The 21,486-nt window shown below is 46.4% G+C and overlaps 1 protein-coding gene across 5 annotated transcripts in view; it reads left to right on the top strand.

The window, feature by feature from the left end:
* ZHX2 (zinc fingers and homeoboxes 2) overlaps positions 1-21,486 on the top strand; it is a 78,026-nt gene that overhangs the window by 24,269 nt on the left and 32,271 nt on the right. For 2 of the 5 annotated variants that reach the window (XM_030012291.2, XM_030012290.2), the window contains exon 2: positions 9,123-9,194. The exons of 1 other annotated variant lie outside the window; for it this stretch is intronic. The gene's annotated coding sequence lies outside the window, so the exon portion shown is untranslated. Of the gene's footprint in view, positions 1-13; positions 139-4,984; positions 5,101-9,122; positions 9,195-21,486 lie in introns of those variants that run through there. 2 more of the 5 variants (XM_030012292.2, XM_041122923.1) reach the window with 2 other exon arrangements.

Genomic DNA, 21,486 nt, shown 5'->3' with positions numbered 1-21,486 from the left:
TTCTATTTCACAGTGCGTCAAGACACACATTGGGCTTGATGAAAGGACATAAAGCAAAGCTGGAGGCGGTGCCAAATAGTTCATAACCATGGAGGAAAAGTTGGCAGAGGGGCAGAGAAAGGAAGGGATGAATTCACGGTAAAATGTGTGTGTGAGTGTTTTTAATGTGTTTGTCTCACGTTAGCTTTCCTAGATGTTGTCAGCTAAGTTTTGTACACCTAACAGCAAAGACGTTAAGTAGTATTTAATAAAAACAGAAGCAGTATGGAAAGAGGGCATTTACTGAATTTAGAAATAATCCAGATGCTCTTTCACTGTTAGTTGGACTTTATTATAAAAAAAATCTACCTTTTTGATTTGGAGTCACCCAGCAAAACTAATCCTTGGCTCAGACGGATGTTTGACTTAAGTTCTGATGTTCTCTTTTTCTTCTTTTTAAACTAAAAAAACCTTAGCTTTAAAAAAATGATATGGTATTTGCAGAATCAATAGAAAAGCTGACCCAGATAAAAGTGCGCAAAAATTGGTTTCATGCCCTAGAACTTTTCCTGCATGCTTTTTGATGCAATGTATCTGATCCTTCAAAAAGGAGGTAACATACAGTGATCTCAGCAGCTTTGAAGAATTGTTCTGGAAGAATAATAAGGAGCACTGGAGAAAGGGGTGTGCACGTGTACCTTTTTTTTCCCCCTCATTAAATATATTGTGAGATGGAAGAAATTAATGTCATGTTGCTGGTTATGTGGAAGGGTAGGATAAATTTTGTGTGAAATCTGGTTTTGTCTGATTTTTAAAGGGTGAAAGTGCATTTCTCCTGAACAGCACTTCACAGTAGGATGTGAATTGCACTTTATCTTCCTTGGTTCAGACCTGCTCCTAGTGGAGTGGCAAAGGTGTATCCAAATAGTAGCAGGATTTGCTCTCAGAAATGTAATTATGCCCTGGATCCTGAATCAGGTAGAAAGCTGTAAAATGCATCTGCTGCTACAGATGCATTCCAATATAAGTAGAATCCAAATCTTAATTTGATTCAAATACAGCACTTAGATCTGCAGGAATCAGACATTCAGTGTCTGAACCTGTATTGCTTTGGCTTCCAAAAACATCCCAGCCTGTTCAGGGCTGTGGACCCAGAGGCGTAACAAATCAGCGTTCAATGCAGGCATCGCCACAGTGAAGGTGATAAATTGATAGGACAGATTTGTGGGACCGCGAGACTGGCAGGCTGTAGGGAGAAAGTTTCGTTCCATCCCTTTGTATTCTCTGCCTTAAAAAAAACCAAACTTAAAATCTAGCCAGAGGGGAAGGATGGGCCTAAAGTTACTGATTCTTAACAGAATAAGCAGACACAGTGCCCAGGCTGTGCTGGCTATCCCCAGGATAGGGAGAAAAGGCCACAAAAGCAACTGCTTCATGGGGATTTCCACAAGCCTTTGCAGTCCTTGGGCTCGGACGCTGTTTTTCAGTGCTCGGTGTATGCAGACTTTGCCTTTTCAGCTGCATGTTTGTGAGCCATTGACGCTGGAGCGTGGGGGGGGGACCAAAGTGCCGGTGCTGGGGCTGTGCGGCCAGGGAGCAAGTGCAGCAGGCAGGCACATGCCCTGGGTGATGCTCGCCTCAAATGGGCAGCTCCAGGCGTTTGCAGTGAGGAGAGCAGCTGAAACTCAGCACCGAGCAAGACCATATAGCAACATGTAGGGGACTCCGGGCAACCTTTCCTACAGTGTCTTTGTGGCTCCTTGATTACTTGTAGCTGAAAATAGGTCACCTGGCACGAATGTAGGGGCTGCTGACCCAGGTGCATCTCACTTAACTTTCCAGATATAGACACATGGACACTCTTACTGAAAATAAGAGACTGAATAACACCTAATGGTGCTGGTCTTCACGAATGAATGAAGCACAAACACAATTATTTGAAAGGAGCGAAGTGATTTCTTGCTTTATATTTACACCCTGTGCTCATTTCGTTTCTTGTACCACTTTTGCACTGACGGCTGCTGTGTTTGGCAGGAATTTGCAAACACGACGGCGCTTAAAGCCAAAAGTAGGAATGGTCTAAACAGCCGGAAAAGGGAAACCCCTTCCTCTTGTATTTATTTTCGTAACAGCAAAATGTAGTCACTGGCTGGTCTCAATCGGTCTTTTTTTGTTTGTTTTTCCAAGGTTTGGGTTTTTTTTTTCTTTTCAGCTTGGGGGTTGAGGGAGACAAAAGAGGGAATGAATTAAGAGCAGGAGAAAAGAGTGTCTGCTGTTGGGCTGTGTCATGTGGTGAGGAAATCAGGCTGAAACTGGAGAGACCGGGCCAATCCTAACAGCAGTACTGAGAGGCTTTAAATTGTGTCACTCTGACAGCGGATCTAAGCGGTGAAAATAGCTAGTGATGTTTCTGGCTGCAGTCTAGGTTAAATAGCATTGTGAACACGTGAAGTTGTGTTGATGGGCTGCTGCTCGCATCACTTGCCCTACCTGCCTGCATGATACTTCTTATAGGCAGTCTTGAACGATGACCCCCGTCCTTTTCAAATTGGCACATGCGTTTAGACCACAGGGACTGATGTGGGTTAGCATGTTTTTGTATTGTGTTCACTTCGGTTCTCTCTCTGTTGGTCTTTTCCTCTATACTACTGCTGTTGCGATGAGCTTGGGTATTTGGGGGGGAGAGGAAGGAGCATGTGATTCTTGGCTGTGTCCCCTGTGTACAACATACACCACGTCTCTTCAGCAAACCTGTGTGATGACACCTCGATGGATCTGAGCACAGGAGCTGCAACGCTACAGGCTTGGGGAAGAGTGGCTGGAAAGCTGCCTGGCAGAAAAGGACCTGGGGGTGTTGGCCGATAGCTGGCTGAATATGAGCCAGCAGTGTGCCCAGGTGGCCAAGAAGGCCAACGGCATCCTGGCTTGTATCAGAAATAGTGTGGCCAGCAGGAGCAGGGAAGTGATTGTTCCCCTGTATTTGGCACTGGTGAGGCCGCACCTTGAGTACAGTGTTCGGTTTTGGGTCCCTCGCTACAAGAAAGACATTGAGGTGCTGCATCCAAAGAAGGGCAACAAAGCTGGTGAAGAAGGTTCTAAGAACACAAGTCTTATGAGGAGTGGCTGAGGGAACTGGGGTTGTTTAGTCTGAAGAAAAGGAGGCTGAGGGGAGACCTTATCGCTCTCTACAACTACCTTAAAGGAGGTTGTAGCGAGGTGGGGGTCAGTCTCTTCTCCCAAGTAACAACCGATAGCACAAGAGGAAACGGACTCAAGTTCTGCCAGGGGAGGTTTAGATTGGATATTGGGAAAAATTTCTTCACTGAAAGGGTTGTCAAGCATTGGAACAGGCTGCCCAGGGAAGTGGTTGAGTCACCATCCCTGGAGGTATTTAAAAGACGTGTAGATGTGGCACTTAAGGACATGGTTTAGTGGTGGACTTGGCAGTGTTAGGTTTACAGTTGGACTCAATGATCTTAAAGGTCTTCTCCAACCTAAGTAATTCTATGATTCTATGATTCTATGGCTGGACATCCCATGGTGTTGAAAATTAATTAGCAGATGAACAGTCCACAGCTCAGTTGTTTAAAAACAAATAAAAGTTATTGCTGTATGTATGTTGGGCAGCAAAAGCATCCTGCAACAGTGCTACTGTAGCAACTGCTGTGTTGGAAAACAGTTATCAATCATGGTTCTGGCAGAGGAGGGTCTGACAACTGTTTTCCAACATATTTATTACCATGGGCAAGTAGGTAACTAACCAGGGGGTGACAGTCTGAAATGCAAGGTTTAAGAGGAATAATGTGAAAATAGTTTAACTCTGCTAAAAGCCAAATAAATTAATGATGAACTTTCTGTTGGCCAGAACCCTACAGGACATCGCGCTCTCTCTGGTTGAATTTTCTTATGCGATCAAGCATTCTTCTCCTTGCTTTAAAGCCCTTGCTGCCAATTTAAAATAGTATATGAGACTGAGATTTCTCACCCTTCAAGAAAACACTTTGATTTGTTGAAGGAAGCTAGGAACAGTTAAGGAGATAGGAAAGAAAGTAATATACCTTTCTCTGTGCTGACATCCGCAGCTGGGGGATGTGTTGAAAAGTAAATATAATCCGCTTTGAGCAGTGCTTTCCCATTCTCTTTCATTTTGGTTCAGTGCTGTGGTTCCCAATGAACTAGACTTAATGACAGAAAGCGGGGTGCAGAAAGGCTGTACAACCTCAGCGAAGATGCGTGGGATCATCCCCCTGTGCTGGGGCTGTGGGGGTTAATGTTGTTGTTTGTTTGCATATTTTTTAAGAAAGCGCTGAGATGAGAAGTGGCAGAGAGTTGCTGTCCATCTGTCTGTCCAGCGCCAGGGAGGCCAGGCCAGGACCCTCGCCAGCTCCTGCCTCACCTTGCAGCTGAGGCCAAGCGTGGCTGCTGCTGGCAGCCAAACCATGTCTTCTTAGCGGCTTCAGGTAAAACTATGGAAGGGCATGTCTCGGCACTGAGCAGCCTGCAGCCGAGGGCTCGGAGCAGTCCCCTGGGAGTGGCAGTTGGGCAAAAGTGGCCTCAGTGGTTCCCCGGGCTGCCTGGCTCAGCCATCCGCTGCCCCAGAACATGACTCATGCTTCTCCCTGGTGGGATATAAGATCAGTTTCATCCTGATAGAGAGCATGTTTTCTGAAGTCTTCTAAAGCTCTAAGAGAGGGGGAATAGTTTCTGTGACAGTGCTGCAATAACAGTGTAAATCTGCCTAAACCTATGAAACTTTTTCCTTTAATTTTTTTTTCCAAGACAGCTTATTTGCTTTTTGCTCTTATTTACACTTATTTTGCTGTTATTTGCTCTTTGCTTATTTTTATGCTTCTGAATATTTCCAAAAGCAGCTGGTGACATTAAGAAGGCATTGCAAAGAGGGGTTTGGTCCATTCCCATAGTTTATAGAAGTTCTCCTGGGGGAAGCAAAGGTTGGAGAGCCGCAGCATGCTGCAGCCTTGGAGTGACTCCCTGGGACAGCTTCTGCTCACAGGTACCTGCAAATGGTACAGCATGGATTAAGACCTCGTGCAAGCAGTTGTCACACTGCTGAGGTGGAGAAGACAACCCTTGGCAGGAGCCTTCTACTCTGTTTTCCAGGTCAGCGCCGGTGATTTTACTGGGGAGCGCTGGGGCTGCTGGCAGCAGCTGCTGTGGGGTGGAAATATCTGTCTCCATTTCTGCTTTGTTCAAAAGGCTGGTGAAAGGCGGCTGAGTGCCGAGTGGGGTAGGGGTAAGACTGCTGGGGCTGGAGAGGTGTGGGGGATATCCTTGGGCCTCTCCAAGCATCGCTGTCCACACGGTGTGCGTGTGCTTATGCAGAGACCTCAGAGCACTTTGGGTTTTTTTAATGGCTTTTTCACTGCGTATTTAGGTATTTGATGGAAACTCTGGATTGTGTTTTATGCGTTTGTCTAGGGATGGAGGCAGGGATAGGTTAATTTTATTAGCTTTGTAAAAAGGTGTTGAAGTGAAGGATGCTCATGAGCACGTTACTCCCTTGTGCTGAAGTCTGCCAGGTTTGGTGATGTTTAATGAGGACCAGCCCAGCAGCTGGGAGCTGTTGGGGCTCTCGGGATCCATCGGGATAACTGGATTTTCAGCTTGTGGAGACAGACGACTTTCAGGAACGCTTGTATCTGCTAATCATGCTGTAATAACAGTCTGCAATCTACAGGCTGCAAACCCCCCATTTCCAACACAGCTGTGCATATTTAATTCGATAGAAGGCATTTCTAGTCTAGTGTTAGAAGTAATTCAGATCACTAAGGTGGTAATTTTGATCATGGTAGTTTTTAGGGATATGTAGGTATAAGCTAGAGTGAAAAGTTAGTAAATGCCTAGTATGGTACAAATGCCAGGGGGTGAGGCACGGGGACATGGCGGGCGGCTGCCAGTGCCCCAGCCTGCACGCCAGCCTCGCTGTATTCCTGCCTTGCTGAGCCAGCAGCAGAGGAAAGCAGCATCCCAGGGCTCGTTAGCTTGATGAAGAAAGTTTGCCCTGACCTATTGCCTGTGCCACCAAATTTTGGGTGTTGGGGCAGGAGAGCCATGGGGATGGGTCACCAGCAGTGCTGGAGGGGAAGCACCAAAGCCTCGTGGGGCTGCGGAGGGTTGGCACCACCTTCTCCACGGCGATGCTTTTGGCTGACCGCAGGGTTTAAACCACCAAGTTGGCACCTTTCAGGAAAAGAGGTCAGGAGGAGTTTGGGTTTTATTTTTCTTCATCTCGAGCGCAGCTGGGGAAAGCAAGTGCTTTCAGGGCTCCCAACTCCATTTCTCTCTGTAAAATGTTCTTTTGCAAAATTGATCATTTCCGTAGGTTGAGAGAGTCTCAAAGGAACTTTTCTGTCAAGCATCTAAAAAGTACCGTTATTTCTCTTCCCTGCCCTAACAGCAGCTCAAGATTTACATTTTAGCTCACTAAGGATATCTTGACAATCTGTTTTTTGCGAGAAATTGTATGGTGAACAAAGCAAACTAACCCCATTTTCAGATGGTTAGTGCTGTAGTGTTTGGGTTGCAGAAACCATGTGGAGTGCTGGTGTTTATCAAGTTACATACTTTAAAGAAGTATTTTAAAAATCTTTTTGTTTATTTTGTTTTGTTTTGCTATGAGTTGTTACTTTTTTTTGGAAAGCAGCTAGAATAATGAAGCAGCTGGTAGCTGAGTCTCCTGCTCAGTGTGCAGAGAATGAAGGATGGCTGGGGTAGCTGGAGTTACCATCTGCGTGCTGCGGGCTACGTAGACACACACAGAGGCAATTCCTGTGAACCAGGAGGTGTGTGGTAACTCATAAACCACTGTCACCTGTTTTGTACATGTACTCACCGGGAGTACACTGCGTGTGAGCCAACAGATACAGATCTCCCCGGCTCTTGTCTGTGACTCTGCAGGTGTGTTTATGTGGCACAGCTCATGCAGGTGAGGACATGACACCTGCGTGAATGCCCTCCTGTGGAGTGGGGGTCTGAATTCGCCTGATCCTGGAGTTGTGATGCATTTCAGCGAAGTGATGGTTTCATGCCAAGGAAAGCTGCTTCCCCTGTCTTGAGCTGGCTTGGGGTAAGCGTGCCCCCATGGGAGGCTACTCAAGAGCTGCCCACACAGGGATGCTCAGGACGAACAAACTCGGGCAAGAGTTTTATTTTCGTTAGTAATTACCTACCTGTTGCAAAAATTTGATGTTTCTGTATGAAACATGGTTGTGACTCCTTCATTTCACTGTTGCCTAACTCCAGGCTTTCAAAAGCAGTAGCAGATCTCCCAGAACCATGAAATTGTTTAAAAGATCTGAAGTATGTATGTGTATATATGTTTATACATATATTACCAGCTTGTTTCTGAGCTGCTATATTAAATCCAAATCATATTCTTGTAGCCATAAGGGGTAGAAACTTTTTGCATACTTTCTGAAGAGGATTGCGCAGTACAAGTGTAACAGCAAGGGACTGGATTTAATAACCCTGGAGATTTCTTCCTGCTTTACGTTTCCGAAAGCAGGGATCCTCGCAGAAACTTCACCAGCTGGGTCTTTAAGAAAAGCACCAAAAATTGTGAGGTTCATTATACAGTCCTAGGAAGCGACAGCACCATACATATGTATTTATTTTAATTAACTTTCTAAGCAGAGGTTGGAGATCAGGGGAGAGACAGGGCTGTGTTGCACTGTAGGTGATTTTGTTGTTCTTTAGAAGTGTTTTATTCATAGGGGTGGTTTTGGTCCTGTTGGCAAGATGTAGGGTCAGTTTTGCATGTTGGACAGCACTGAAAAGGCAGGATTTCAGACAGCGGTTTCGGTATAATGTAACTGGACTAAGCCCATTAAATACAGAAACAGCTTGGCCCCAGGCTTGCAGCCTATGATGCGAGAATGGAGGATTTGACCCAAAAGAGGGAGGAAGGGCAGCAGAAGGTGGCCTGCTGAGTCTGAAAAGGGGTGGAGGTGTGAATAGCACAAAATCTGCAGCTATCCCGTATGTTTATTTCTCTTCTACAATTCAGTGAAACTAGCATTTTTTTGCCTTACTCTGAGATGGAGCAAAGCGAGAAGCAGCTTCCCTTTTATCTATGAATAAACATGCAGCTTTTTCTATTCTAAGCTCTTAAAAAATGGTTTTGGTTGTGTAACAGCTCCTGGCCTCCCAGCTCCTCCAGTAGCCATGATGCTCTTTCAGGAAATCAAGTCGTATCTTCCTTTGAAAAGACCAAAAAAAATATCTTCCTAACCTGCTGGGAAGGAGCAAAAGACTCCGAGTGATTTCTTTCGGGTTTGCCAGCTGACCTTCCTCTGGCCAGATAACAAGAGCCTGAAGTTTCAAACTCAAATACTTCAGCTTGAGCTGAAAATGCAGGTTGTGCTCTTGGTACTGCTGAAGCAATCAATAAGCTTCTGCCTCTTTTCTTGAGGTACTAGCAGGGTGTTTTGCTGCATATATTTCTTTTACTCAGAGTGGTCCCATGACCATTTATTTTCTCTTTACCTACTCTTTCCAGACCTGCAGGCACGGTGTTTCTCAGGTGTGTATACAGCTGCTGCCAAAGGGGAAATTTTTTATATCAGTTCTGCTGTTGCAGCTGCTGAAGCTAAACCTTTGTCTCCCATTTCTTTAGGAGAAAAAAAAAAAGGCAAAAATGAGGAAAGTCAACTTTAGCTTTGGGACACAGCAGGTGAGTCCCTTTAAGGAGGAGAAAGGCAGTTTTGCTGGCATTTTGTTGAAGTTCCCAGTAGCCAAACAGAGCTTCTTCTGGTACGCGTCTGCTGCAGCAGATGTTTTGTGGGTATTTCCAGTCCGAACCGCAGCAGTGGTATCTTAGGACATCAGTGTGTGAGTGCTCTCCACTGTCTGCTTGGCCTAAGAAATGTGGATGTTTTTTTCCCCAAGAGGCCCCCAAGGTTCGTTGTGTTACTGTAACAGGGCTGGAGGATCAAATCTTTCAAATTCTGCTTCTGTCAGTGGTGGTCAGTGGAAAAGGGAATTGCTGCAATTCCTGTCAGTCGGCATTCCCGGGTGCTGGCAAAAAACCTAAATTGCCAGTCAGAGAGTGGAAGGGATGGCTGCTATTTTCTCCTCTTTTTTTTTTTTTCCCCTGACTGACATAGCTTTTTCCTCTTTTGTAGGTATCAGAAGTTCTGCTTGCCTTCAGAGAGGTATAAGTACTGAGATTCCCAGGATGTAAGAAGCACAGTGCTGTGAGTAGCTTTCTTTTTTTCTATTTTCCTTTAAATGAGAAGCCTAAGCTTGCTCAAACAGAAGGAAGATTTTTAAATTTTTTTTTAAAAAGGCACTTTAAGAAATGTTTACAGCAAGCAAATCCCGTCTTTTGGAACCAGTTGTGTGCCTTTGGCACCTCTTTGCAACCCACAAAATAAAGTCAGCATTGTATTACCACATAGGCTGAATAATTATCTCGCTGCAGATATGAACCACATGAATGCATTTAACTGAGAATATGGTCAGCAGAATAGACCATTAGCACCATCTGAAGCTTGTTTGTTGTTTCCAAGCTTTACCAGCCATTGAAAGACAAAATCTTGCTGGAGAGTTGAGGCGAGGCGTTCCTTGGGAAGAAAGCCTGCATCTTTTGAAAGAGAAGAGCACAGATTGGCTGTGAGGTTGTTTTTGTGTGTGCGCACAGCACCCCAGCCCTGTCATCAAAACAGAAAATATCCAATATTTAGCTCTTCCCTGATGTGATAAAATAGCTTCGGAGGAACTTTTACACCACAGGAGACACCTGCATACTTGGCTCCCGCCCTTGCTCCAAAGCAGCTCGGCCAGGAGCTTTTTTATGTGTATATATATTAAACATATATAAGTATATATTTAAGGAGCAGCTGCACTATGGCCTTTTCTGGTGCATTGCTAAAGGGTCTGGGCTGTGATTTCCCAGCAGCTGTGGCTGGTTTGCAGCTCTCCAGGTGGACCAGCTGGGGCTGCACTAGACCCACCTCGGCAAACCCTAGCTGGAGCCTCTGGCCATGTGCCTGGCACGGCGTGGGCTCCTGCGGCAGCTCCTCTGGACTGGTGCAAGGCTGGATAACAGGGCTAAAATTTGGACTGGGGGTTTGAATGCCATTGCTCTGGGCTTCACTGCTTTTCTGTAAGTAAATTTTCCTTAGCAGAGGGGTTGAACAAGTTGGGGGTTTTTTTGAGGTTTTTAAAATCAGACCAACTCCCATCCCATTTTTACCATGTTCTCTTGTGATGGAAATCTATGGTTACTTGGAAATCAGCAGAGTTTTGTTTCCATTTTTATTTCAGTGGCTTACAGCCTGTTTTCTGTTACAGCAACACAAATCTATTTGGGCTAGAGCAGAATAAAATCCCAAATTGAAATCAGCCTGAAAAAAGAGCGAGCTGTGTTTTGTTAACAGGAGAGAAATGGAGTCCATCAGTCTTTGGTAAAGATGTGGTAAAAATTCCTTAATAAATACCTAATGAGCATTCAGAAACTGGTAAGCAAAAAAATTGAATAGGGAATCCTACTTTCAGCCTTTTGTGAAGGATACAGGCAATGAGCGCAGTTACTGGGAGAAAAGGGATGTGAAATTATGACTATGTTTTGTGTATTGGTCTTCTCTCAATAAGGTCCATAGTTTGTATTCTCCCTTTGAATCACAAATGTTTTCTCCTAACTCCTTGGTGTTTAAACTGTCACACGATGAGACCTGCTGATCAAGCTGTGGGGTGTTTTGGGGTTTTTTTCAGTTGCTTACAAAGCATTGCACAGGATGGGCTCTGGCCTCTTTTTTTTACATCTGTGTTGGCTCCAGAGTGATGGGAAGAGTAGATGCTGATTTAGGTGAAGAAAACTCAGCAGAAAGATGCCACATGTACATATTGTGTCTCTGAAAGTACATCCATAGGCTAGAAATGTTCTTTGCTCATCTCAAAAGCAAAGTTTGCTTGTTTTTCTGTTAAGTAGGCAGTGTTGAAATTTGGGAAGCATTTCTGAGGTCCTAATGCGCCCCCGCTGTGGTTGCTTCCACAAAAGGAATAAACGAGGGGACCTGCTCCTGCTTTTCAAAGGTGGACTGCTAGTCCCAGGTAGATGTTGTCTGTGTTGTTAAGTCAAAGTGAAGCAGTGATGCTGAGGGCGGCATGCAGTCCGTGGGTGCCCTGATATATCATAGCTGTGTTAAGAGGGTGAGAGAGAAAACAAGAGCAGGCTGTTTGGAAGCTGCCCAGGTAACTCGTGTATGGACTCAGATGGCTCTGAAATTATTGCAGCGAGATGTAGTTGTTGCTCAGCAGTGAAAGGAGACTGTAAATTCCCATTCACCTGTCTCCTACCACTCTGGCTGTGTGACAGAAGCCCAAGTGAAGAACTGGGGAGCATGAGATGGCTGCAGTGAGGCAATGCCATCCAAGAAGCTATATCCTGCTCAGAAGCTCTGGGAGAAACCAGAGCTGGAAGAGCTCAGTTCCTATACATCCCCTCTCTGTGTCCCCTTCCGGTATTGTTGTGCAGAATGTTTCAGGATCAGGTGTTCAGCAAGAGATTTGACGGAGAGAGGGGAACAGAGGCTTCTTTGCCATTTCCCTTATTCTGTTTCCCCCCAGCACCCAGAGGTGAAACTTGCCTGCGGGTGCTCGCAGAGGTGCTGTCCCCTGCAAGGGGTGGCAGTGTAGGATGCAGCAGTGGTTCTGGGTGGCTCCAGCTGATACCCACACAGAGCGAACCTAGACCAAGTGCTCACGTGCTGTGTTATGAGCGGTCAGGTGTAGTGTTGGTTTGGGGAGCTCCTGCTGCTTCCAGTGGGCTTGGGAACATCGAAAAGAGGCAGGGGCAGGATGCTGCAAGTCACAGTTGCTTCACCTGTTAGGCTTTAATCCACCTCCCCTTTGTAAGGCAGCATCTCTGTTCTGCTATTTAAAAGCAACATCCACTTTTTTTATGGGCAAGATCCCCTGATGGAGTTTTGTTCTCTGGGCAGTGCAAGGCAGAGCCATCTCTTTGTGGGGGATCAGACCCTGGGATGATGCAGGGGGAGGATTTCCTCCAGGTTGTATGCGCTCGCGGAGAAGCATCTTTAGCTGTAGCATGGTGGTGTGGCTGCTCTCCCACCCCAGGATGCTGTGTGCGAGGGCAGGTTGGTGGGTTGGCTGCAGATCAGGTGGGGCCTTGGGGTTGCGCAGGGCAGGCTGCAGCGTTGGGCTGCGGAGGCACAGCAGGTCCTGCAGGAGAGCACAGAGGGCAAAGAAACACTTTTCATGTGTTGGAAACACTTGGGGAAAACTAACTTGGAAAAATTAACTGGTTTATGTGAAGGCTTCTGGATGTGTAACTACAAAAGAGAGATGCTTGTTGCAGTGGACTGTTCTCTACCAGATGAGGTTTAGATGGGTTGAGGGGCTTCAGAGTTAGTTTTCTTTTTTTTTTTTCTTTTTTTCTTTTTGTTTTTTGGTTACTTGGAGCTTGAGCAGTGAATTTTCAAACACTTTCTGTCAAAACAAAGAAAGGCCCTGACAGCAGTGTCTTCTGTGAGTGCCAGTGCTATGTATGTTAATGGCTTTGTGAAATGCAGCAGTGGTGCTGCCTCCTTGCTCTTACGCGGGGCGAGAGATTGGGTTCCAGCTGGGGCAGCCCTCAAAGGCCAAAACCATCACTTGTTACCAGAAAAGCCACATCTCTAAACAGTCCACTCCTCACAAAATCAATGCACATTTCCCCTGTGCTTGGTCAGACGACTGTCTGGAAATGTTGGACAGACTGCATTTTATTTTTCAAAAGGAGGGGGAAATACTGCTATAACTGAAGATTAGAGATGGGGAAGAGAAGTTGGTTGGAGAGCAGGAGAAACTTAGTCAGGGGAGATGCTTAGCCAAAAGCCTCTATTGCTCCCTTCGTCTCAGACCTGGAAGCCAAGCTTAGGCTTTGGATCATGCCGGTGGTTCCCAGCCGGGAAGGGGTGAGGCAATTTCTTCTGTGTGACTGCAGACTCGCAGTTCACGCCACAGCCGAGGGGAGGGAAGAGGGCAGGGTTCCCCAAGTGCTCAGCACTGCCCGGGCTTTGGTAAGGATGGGGTTGCTGCTGCCTGGCTCTTCAGCAGCCCCAGCATGGTGGTCCTTTGGGACCTTCCTCTGTAGACTGGAGTTGATGGTGCTTCAAGAGGCAAAAGCAGGTTTTGTTCCATTCTTCTTATTTTTGGTAGTGTCTCTTCTTCCTTTTCTTTTCCATTAAGCATGATGTCACAAATGACATCAGTCCAATAACTGCTTGTGGTTGTCATAGTCACAGCCTGTGACACCCAAACAAAGCAGCAGGAAACCAAAGCTGGCATACAAATGCTGTAATATTCATCACATTCCTTTTGGTTAATAACTACGGGGTTAGGTATTTATTTTCCATTGGAAAAAAAGAGAAAGAGGGGTTAAAAGCACAAAATGGAGTCATTGAGGGGGAGGAAGGTTGTCCCCAACTCTGAGCAATGCAGCTGCACTTCTCCCTCCTGGTTCTCTTCCCCTAAGCTAATTTTGCTCTGGACCTCAACTCCCTTCTGCAGCCATTCCCATCGCTGCAGACCACATGGTGATAGCGCGGCATGGACGAAGGCAATGGGAGAAGTCCCACCGCCTCTAACACAAGCTGTGTCCCCAGGGAAGAGCCTTTCAAGGGCTGGCAGAGAGTGCCAGCAGCAGCCTGTGGGTCAGCCAGCTTTGCTGGAAGGCTGAGGTTGCCGTCCTTGTGGCGCATGGACAGAGAGTGTAGAAGGGTTTTTTCAGCTTGCTTGGGGGTGAGATGTGATGGGCAGGGGGGGTTGTTGGGGTTTTTTGAGGGTGTTTTTTGTTTGTTTGGGGTTTTTTTTTTTAATCTGTAAAGTAAGCTATTTTGGGTGAGCGGCAGAGCTGGTTTGCCCTTGCAAGGTTTAATCTCTGCTCCTTTGGAGTTTTGCACAGTTGGCCTGAGGGTAGGAAGGCACCTGCTGCAAGAAGTAACTCCAATAATTTTAAAAAAATTTTTTTGCAGAACTAGATCTGGTGCGAGCACCACATTTGCAAGACGAGCGCTGGAGGCAGGCGGTCATGGCTGGCTGGGAAGGAGCCACCTAAGCCCCTCGCTGCAGCGGGCATGCGGGAAGCCACTGTCCTCGTGTGCCTTCCCAAAACTTCCCTTTGCCCTGTGCCATCCCCCTTCATGCCCCGACGGGGATGTACTGACCCCGAGCGCTCTGGCATGGCTTCCCCAAAATATTTGGGCATGTGATTCCTGGGCTGAGCCTGGGTAACTACCCAGCCCTGCCTGAGCTGGGGGCAGGCAGCGAGTGCACGGAGGGCAGAGTCCAGCAGCAAGCACTGCCCGGTTCGGGGGCTGTGGGTTCAGGCATTTGGTGCCGCAGCTCCCGCGGGCACTTGCAGGGGGGTGCTCATTATATAATAGCTGGTGGTTGATTAATATGCTGTGAGTCAGAAACGCCAGGGTATTTTAGCTTTCTGTAGTTGCTATGGCAACATTATTTTAACAAATAGCTTTTTAATATTTAATTAAAACTCAGCTTTTGGCAGGTTGGAGTAAGAACTATTACAATTACTACTACAAAGGGTTAGCAGTGAAGTGTATTTCAGAGCCACCGTTTTTTGGTTGGGTTTTTTCCTTCTCCCCCCCCCCGCCGCCCTCAACTGTCAGCTTCCAAAAAAAAAAAAAGAGGAAAAAAAAAAAATCACTGATTCATTAGTTGTGAGAAACATATGCTTGTTCCCAAGACACAAAGCAAATGCAATGCAAATCTGCAGTTACTCTTCACAATTGAAGGTTGTCACTTCTTTAATGTATAGTGCCAAGCCAGCGCTGTAAGGACGGAGTGGTGTGATAGTGTTTATTAATCGCTGCTTTGTCGCTGGCGTTCCTTCTACCTTTGCCTGCCGGATGAGATCATTCCCATTTTGTTTGCTTCATGTTCCTTCTGTGTCAGGTTGGATGCTTTTCCCTCACCAGCTTGTAGAGGAGGCTGATGCTGTGTCCGGATCAGGCTCTGGACTGGTTCCTAGTCTTTTTTTAGGTGAGCTCCTCTGCTCCCTGATAGCGAACGATTTTGCAATGGAGACAAATGAACAGAGAACTCAGTCTCCAGAGAAAAATAAATATTTAACAGCTCTCTTTGTAAATACCCTTTATTTATAGAACAGTTGCAGGTTCTATCGTGCTTGGTAAATGGGGATGCTTTTTATGCAGGAATTCTGCCTTGAGGGACTCAGTAGATACTTAATGTCATCTGTGATATAATAATGAAATAAATGTGTCGCTCTCATGGGATTCCCTCCCAGACCCTATTTTCTGTGATTTAACTTCAGTATCGCACACTTTGTCTCTATTCACATTGCATTCCTTAATATTGTGCTGAAACCTTATTTGGAAGGCAAGACCTTTATTTCCTGAGGGGAGGGGAAGGCTGTTGAGTGTTTTGACTTATGCAGAGGAGTCTGAGACTATATGTACCTCCATCACATATCACCATGGTGTCTCGCCAGGTCGCTGGAATTGATACGCTTGGCCTTTCACTCTCCCAGAGGCTGGGATGGTGCTGTTATCCCATCTTATAAATGGGGAAAGGTAGACCTGGAGTGACAGACTAGGATGTGTTTCACGCCAGCTGTCTATAAGTTAAGCAGTTGTTCTATAGTAGCTGTCTAACCGCTTCTGGCATCAGTTGAGAGACTGCACCATTTGCAGAGATGTTTCACCCTGCTTTACGACAGATGTTTGAGGCAGGTCTCAGGCGTAACCCTCAGAGTTGTCTGTCTCTCCCCAGTCGCTCTGAGCCATAAACTAGATGGGGAAAATTAGGTGAGAGAAGTACCATCCTGCAGCAAAGATCTTCTACACCCATTTCTACAGGTGGTCCGTAACAGCGTCCGGGGCTGGAGCGTGTCCTCGCTCATCATGCTCTGGTCATGCAGTGTCAGGTCCTCCTTCCAAAGCAGCACAGCCAATCTCTGCCACATGTTGCTCACAGGTGGGCATCCAGCATTAAAGAGCTCACAAGGAGATGCAAACCCAGTCCCCAGGCATGTAAACTAAGGTGCAAAAGATTTGCCTAAACTTTTCTAGCAAGCCAGGAAGAGAACTAAGGCTTTCCTTCCTATTTATGCTGAAGGTATGCTGTTGCAAACAAAATTATAGTGATAATACTACTGCAGTAATATTGCAAACAATATGGGTGTGTTAGGCAGTTCTCCTTCTGAGTTGCATCCCATACTTCTTGTTTGTGAATATCACGGGGTGGGGAATTAACTAGCTGAAATGGAAATTGTGGTGAGAAGGCAGAGAAATAACATTTCTACCTGGAATTTTCATCATGTGGCCAAATTCTGGAAAGGATACAGAGAAAAATGCTGCAGGATAGTGATCCTGCTTGGGCTGCGTGCTGGGGTGTAACAGAAATGCCCCCAGGTTACAGGCGAGAGAGATGTGGCTGATAGCCAAAATAAGGACAGTAGAGCAGATGGGAGAACAGGGAAGGTCAGGAGCACCGCCATCCCCGAGCGGAGGTGGCACGGAGGCAAGCAGTGGGCTGTTGGGGAGGGATGGCTGTGCCAGGAGCCTGTGTGGTGGAGCAGAGCTGGCAGTAAGCAATTTGGGGAATCCCTGATGTGTATTGCTCCCAGGTGTCTTGATGCTCCAGATCTGCCCTGGAAAATGGTTCCTGGGGAGGCAAATCAGGTTAGTCAGGAGGGGAAAAAAAGTAGACGACAAGAGCCTATATTTTTGTTTGGGTAGATGAGCACTGGAGTTGTCCTGGAAAAGTTGAAATATGATTTGCAGGGGGAAATAGAAGCTCCATTGCAAACACAGACTGGTATAAAAGAGTTTACCTGCCAGGTCTCCAGCTCAGCCTCAACTACTCAGCCTCTCTGTATGGGTGTAATGTGCCGTATAGATTTTCAGTTTATGATAATTTGGGACTGGCACATCATCTGGAGAGGCATGACATGCACCCTGGCAGGCCTGGCTTTCCCACCCCTGAGGGGAAGAGTGGATCCAAGCTGGCAAAAAGCCCTGCGTGGGAGTGAAGTGCATATCTCTCCCGAGTGAGTACTCGGAGATATTGCAGTAACAAGAACTGACCAAAATGAAACCTGAGGGGCTTTTTTTTTTTTTTTTTTTTTTTTTTTTTAAACGGTGCTTTAGGATCCATGCACACACCTTGTATCGCAAGTTGGTGATCTGTCCCAAATCCCCATGTAACTGAGCATGGGGTCTCTTCTCATCACCCAAACCCTCACTCCTTACACTTAAAGCTAACCAAGGCCTTGCTAGCTTTCCTCTTCAGTGGCCCCAGTTGATTTAAAATGCACACTGCTACTTCCACGTCTGCCTGGTAAACAAGAACATCAAGGAATGGAATAGTTGGGTGAATTGAAAGGAGAGAGATTGGAAGTGACAAAAATTGCAGTGAACTTTCCTGGAGCTTCCCGTCTCCACCTGTCCCAGACCTTTTCTTTATCTTCTGCTGCTGTTTGTAGTTTTTGGTAGTATTGTCTTCTCAGTGGCTGCTCACTTGCTGGGGTGTCTGTTGGAAATCAGGAGGTTGATATTGGAGCACTTGAACCTGCGAGTCTGCTCACGTATTGGAGAACATGCTCCTGTCTCCTAACCCAGCAAATGCAATGGGGGGTGAGTATCACATGCTTTGCATCATGAATAGTTTCATGCAATGCAACCATGATATTGCACAGGTAATTTGTGCTTAGTCCCAATTTTTCTGTTGGTGAAGTTAGGGTAGAGCATCACATAGGCACTGAGCACAGTAGTGGTCTCTGAGTTGTCTCAGTTTTCACTGTCAACATTAGTCATGACTCAGGTATAAACAATCTGGCATGTTTCCTGTCTGCGCTTCTCCAAGCACAATCTTCTGCTTGCACGCCTCAAACCAGAGTGTAACTGCATTTGCCATGCTCTGAAATCCAGCCAGGCTTGCTACAGATGAATCAAACCCCACAGTGTTCAGGGTGGCTGGGTTTCAGATGGTACCATGAGTGTGTGTAGGAAGGGTGAGGAGTGAGTCCGGCGCTCGGGGTCTACTACAGGAGGAGACTTGAGCTCCAGTAGGATGGGGAATGGTCTTGCATTCATTGTTATTATTTGTTATTAATATTATATAAAAATTTATTTTATATTATATATAATAAATATATATAATCATATCTAATGATTATATATTAATTATTATATACTATATAAATACAAAGAGAAGCTGCATTTTTTTTTTTTTTTTTTTTTTAGCTCCATTGTAAAGCGTTCAGTGGATCCCCCATCTTGATATGACCTTGCTCTCTGATGGTTTTCTCTTAAGTAAAAGAGCCCACTAAGTGACCATGGACAAGCCATCCCTCTGATGCTGGCGGAGTGCAGAGAAGGATCGGCTTTCTTTGATCTTGCTTCTGCCAGAGTCGGTAGCAAAATTTCAGAGGGCTTCAATGAGCCAGGATCAGCCCCTCTAAGAATACTCCCAAGGCACTTGGAGAAAGCACTTCTTTCTCCGGTAGAGTAGGTGAGAAGCAGCCCTTATGTGCCTGTTGAGGGGAAGGGAGAACACCTTTAGTAGGTCTTGCTTCACTATGAACACATTCCTTTTGGTGCATGTTATCAAAAGGAAAGAAACTTCCACAGCGGTAGCGTAATGCGTAGTGCTGCCTGTTACAGCAGTAAGTTTTGGTCTGTTACTATAGAAATTGTGGCACTTCTTAGAAGATCCAAAAGCACCTTACTTTGCTGTCTGTGAAAACCTGAAGGGTGCATTTCATGCATGTCATGAGGATGTCTGAGCAACTCTTTCCAGCTGAGTCTGGCTGAGTAATTGTGTCATTTGGATGGACTCCTGACTGCGTACGTTAGCCTTGCGCTAGCCCTGACTGCTGGAGGTGGTGATGAAGCCGGAGGTACGCCCTGTCTTTTAAAGCTTCCAGAGCCTGCCGTAACATAAATCACCTTCGGGGATCCCAGAGAGGGGTTTTGAGCATAGAAAGCAGACAGGGCAGGCTGGGGGTTGGGTTTGCATCCCCTGGCATGTAGTGTGGGCCCACAATGGTGGCACAGGCAGGCGCAAGGGGACAGTGGTGCATGTCTCCCTTCCCAGTGAAGAACGGCTCCTATGTGCCCTTAAGCCTGGGGCCGACCAGGTAAAAAAAAAAAAAAAATCCTCTGCTCAGTTGTGGTGTATCTGGTCCACACAGAGCTGTGTGCCCAGGGACATGATAAATGGAGGAGAGAGAGATGGTGACCGCCAAACAGCTGCTGTGGTGGTAGTACAGAAGGAAACTGTTTTAGCTGCTCTTGGTTTTGGTCGAGGGGAAGGTGAGTCCAAAAGAGCATTTGAATAGCAAAACAAGTAGCAAGGTATTTTGAAGGTTTCATAAACTAGTTCAAAAGGAATAAAAGTGAAAATATCTCACTTATCAGGGTGGGGAGTTTCTAGGCTGCAGCTCTGAGCAGCATCCCTGGGTTAGGAGTGCTGTGTAGCACAGTGCTTGTGGGTGATGGAGCTGTGAGTTCATTCCCGTATGTTGGTTTGCTTCAGGCTCATGGAGGCTTGACTCCATACCTGCCTAGCACCTCTCTCTGCTGGTCTGTCTGTGCTCTCCTTGCCCAGAGGTGCCAGGTCTGCAGGAGGGGGCTTACTGTACCGCTGGCAGTGGCTGGGGCTTCCCACTTAGCAAATATTAAAAACCAAAAAAATGACTAGTAGGGTTAGCTGGTGAATTAACCCTGCAAATCACAGTCTATGCTTCTGACACCTGGCTTCTGCAACCTGTTGCTTGTCTCCCAGCGAATACACAGCCATGCCCATCAGGTCTCTGGCCAGTCATAGGTATGTGTTGAAACTGTTGCTTCTCTTCCTAAAAACCTCAGTCTATTTACTGTGCTCTGGGATATGTCAGTGGGACAGAGCACTGGGCTCAGGTGTCACGTCCTCTTGTGCAGCTGCCTGAAACATACACCTGTAAATTTAGCAGTGGTAACATCAATGTAATGGGCTCTGAGCAATCTGCGGCATTGGTAGTACGAAAGCTGCCGGAAAGCTGCAGAGTCCCTTTCCAAGACTCCTTCCCAATGCCCTGATCACTGAAGTGATGCCATGCCAACAGCCCACTGGCAGCTGAAAGCCTCCCTTAAAACATGCTGCTTTTGTGCTCTTTTCAAACCCCAGAATTTTGCAGTAAATGATGATTTCAAAATGCATCAGTTCTTGCCCCCTGCAGTGCATGTCTGTGGCCTTGCCTGGTCCTGGTGTAGTATCTGCTCAGGTGGAGGTTCCTGGGCTGCATTGAGCATTACAGCATGCTCACATTTTGTGTCATCGCCATGACAGTCCAGTACCAGGTCTGTTTTGGGGGAGAAGCAATCCTCTTTTGTGCAGCCCCATCAGTTGCTGTCTATGAACTTGCTTTGCTTTTCAGGAGGCTCTAGCAAGATTAATCTTGCTGGCACTGTCCGACACTACTCTGTGCCTCTGCTCTTCCTCAAACACTCAGCCTTGAGATCTCTAAAAAGAGGGACAATCTGTGGTGTCACCTCTCAGGAAATACTGACGTTCAAAGAGTTCATGTTATTAGCTGTGCTTTCCTTTTTAGATACCACCTAATCTACTTGTGAAGGAGCCAGCTATTCCGTTTGCTTCAGCAAGACTAGCTGGGGCATTATGTAAAGACCTTGATGTGTGTCCTGGTGCTTTCCCTGGCTCTTCCTGCTGGTGGGAGCCTCAGCTGGGATGGCAGCACAGACCCAGATAACATCATAGCTGGTGTATTTGCTGGGGTTTAAGTGCCAGTGCTGTGTCAGACACCTGGATGAAATGCATAGGACTTCCATTTTTTTTTTTTCCAGGACACTGAACTCCTGGGTGTCCCATTAAATTGTTTGGAGATTTGGGTACTATGCAGATCTGAAAATTAGTCTGTGGCTGCTTTACAAAGGCTGGATTTTATTCCAGGCAATTGGAAGCTTGGGGCAGGGAGGTGAGGGGCTTTGTATTCCTGTGAGTGAATTTAGTGGGTTTTTTTCTTATTTGGTCAAAAGGATGACTGATAGCTTGGTTAGATCCATGCACACTGCCAGCCCGTGCATCCTTTCCCATGTGGGTTACTGGAGGTGACTGGTGTTCCTCTGCTGCTCTTTACCCAAGACCCTCTTTGGTAGCGGCTGGGTGCCGAATTGCTTTGTGCACCTTCAGCACAGCAGCAGTTAACCTGAGGTGCACGTGTTTCATAGGAAGTCCAGGAGGGTGGTCCCCCCTTTGCAAAGGTTGACGTCATTCTGGTGGACACCACTTGCTCTTTGCCCTTTGCAGGTAGAAGCACCACTCAGCTCTTTGCCTAAAGGGATTGAACAAAATTTGTCTGACTGCATGAGTTAAAATTTGTTCAACTCATCCTTAAAACAGATTTGCCTGCAAGGGGCTATTATCAGATACAGTAACGCTTGGTGTTGCTTGTTATTCCTGAGCCACCAATTGTAGAGCATCTAGCTTATTGCTCAAAAT

The sequence above is a fragment of the Aquila chrysaetos genome, chromosome 4, assembly GCF_900496995.4.
Source record: "Aquila chrysaetos chrysaetos chromosome 4, bAquChr1.4, whole genome shotgun sequence".
NCBI classification, from domain to species: domain Eukaryota; kingdom Metazoa; phylum Chordata; class Aves; order Accipitriformes; family Accipitridae; genus Aquila; species Aquila chrysaetos.
Note: the sequence above shows the minus strand (reverse complement) of the source record. Positions and strands in the feature narration are given on the sequence as shown.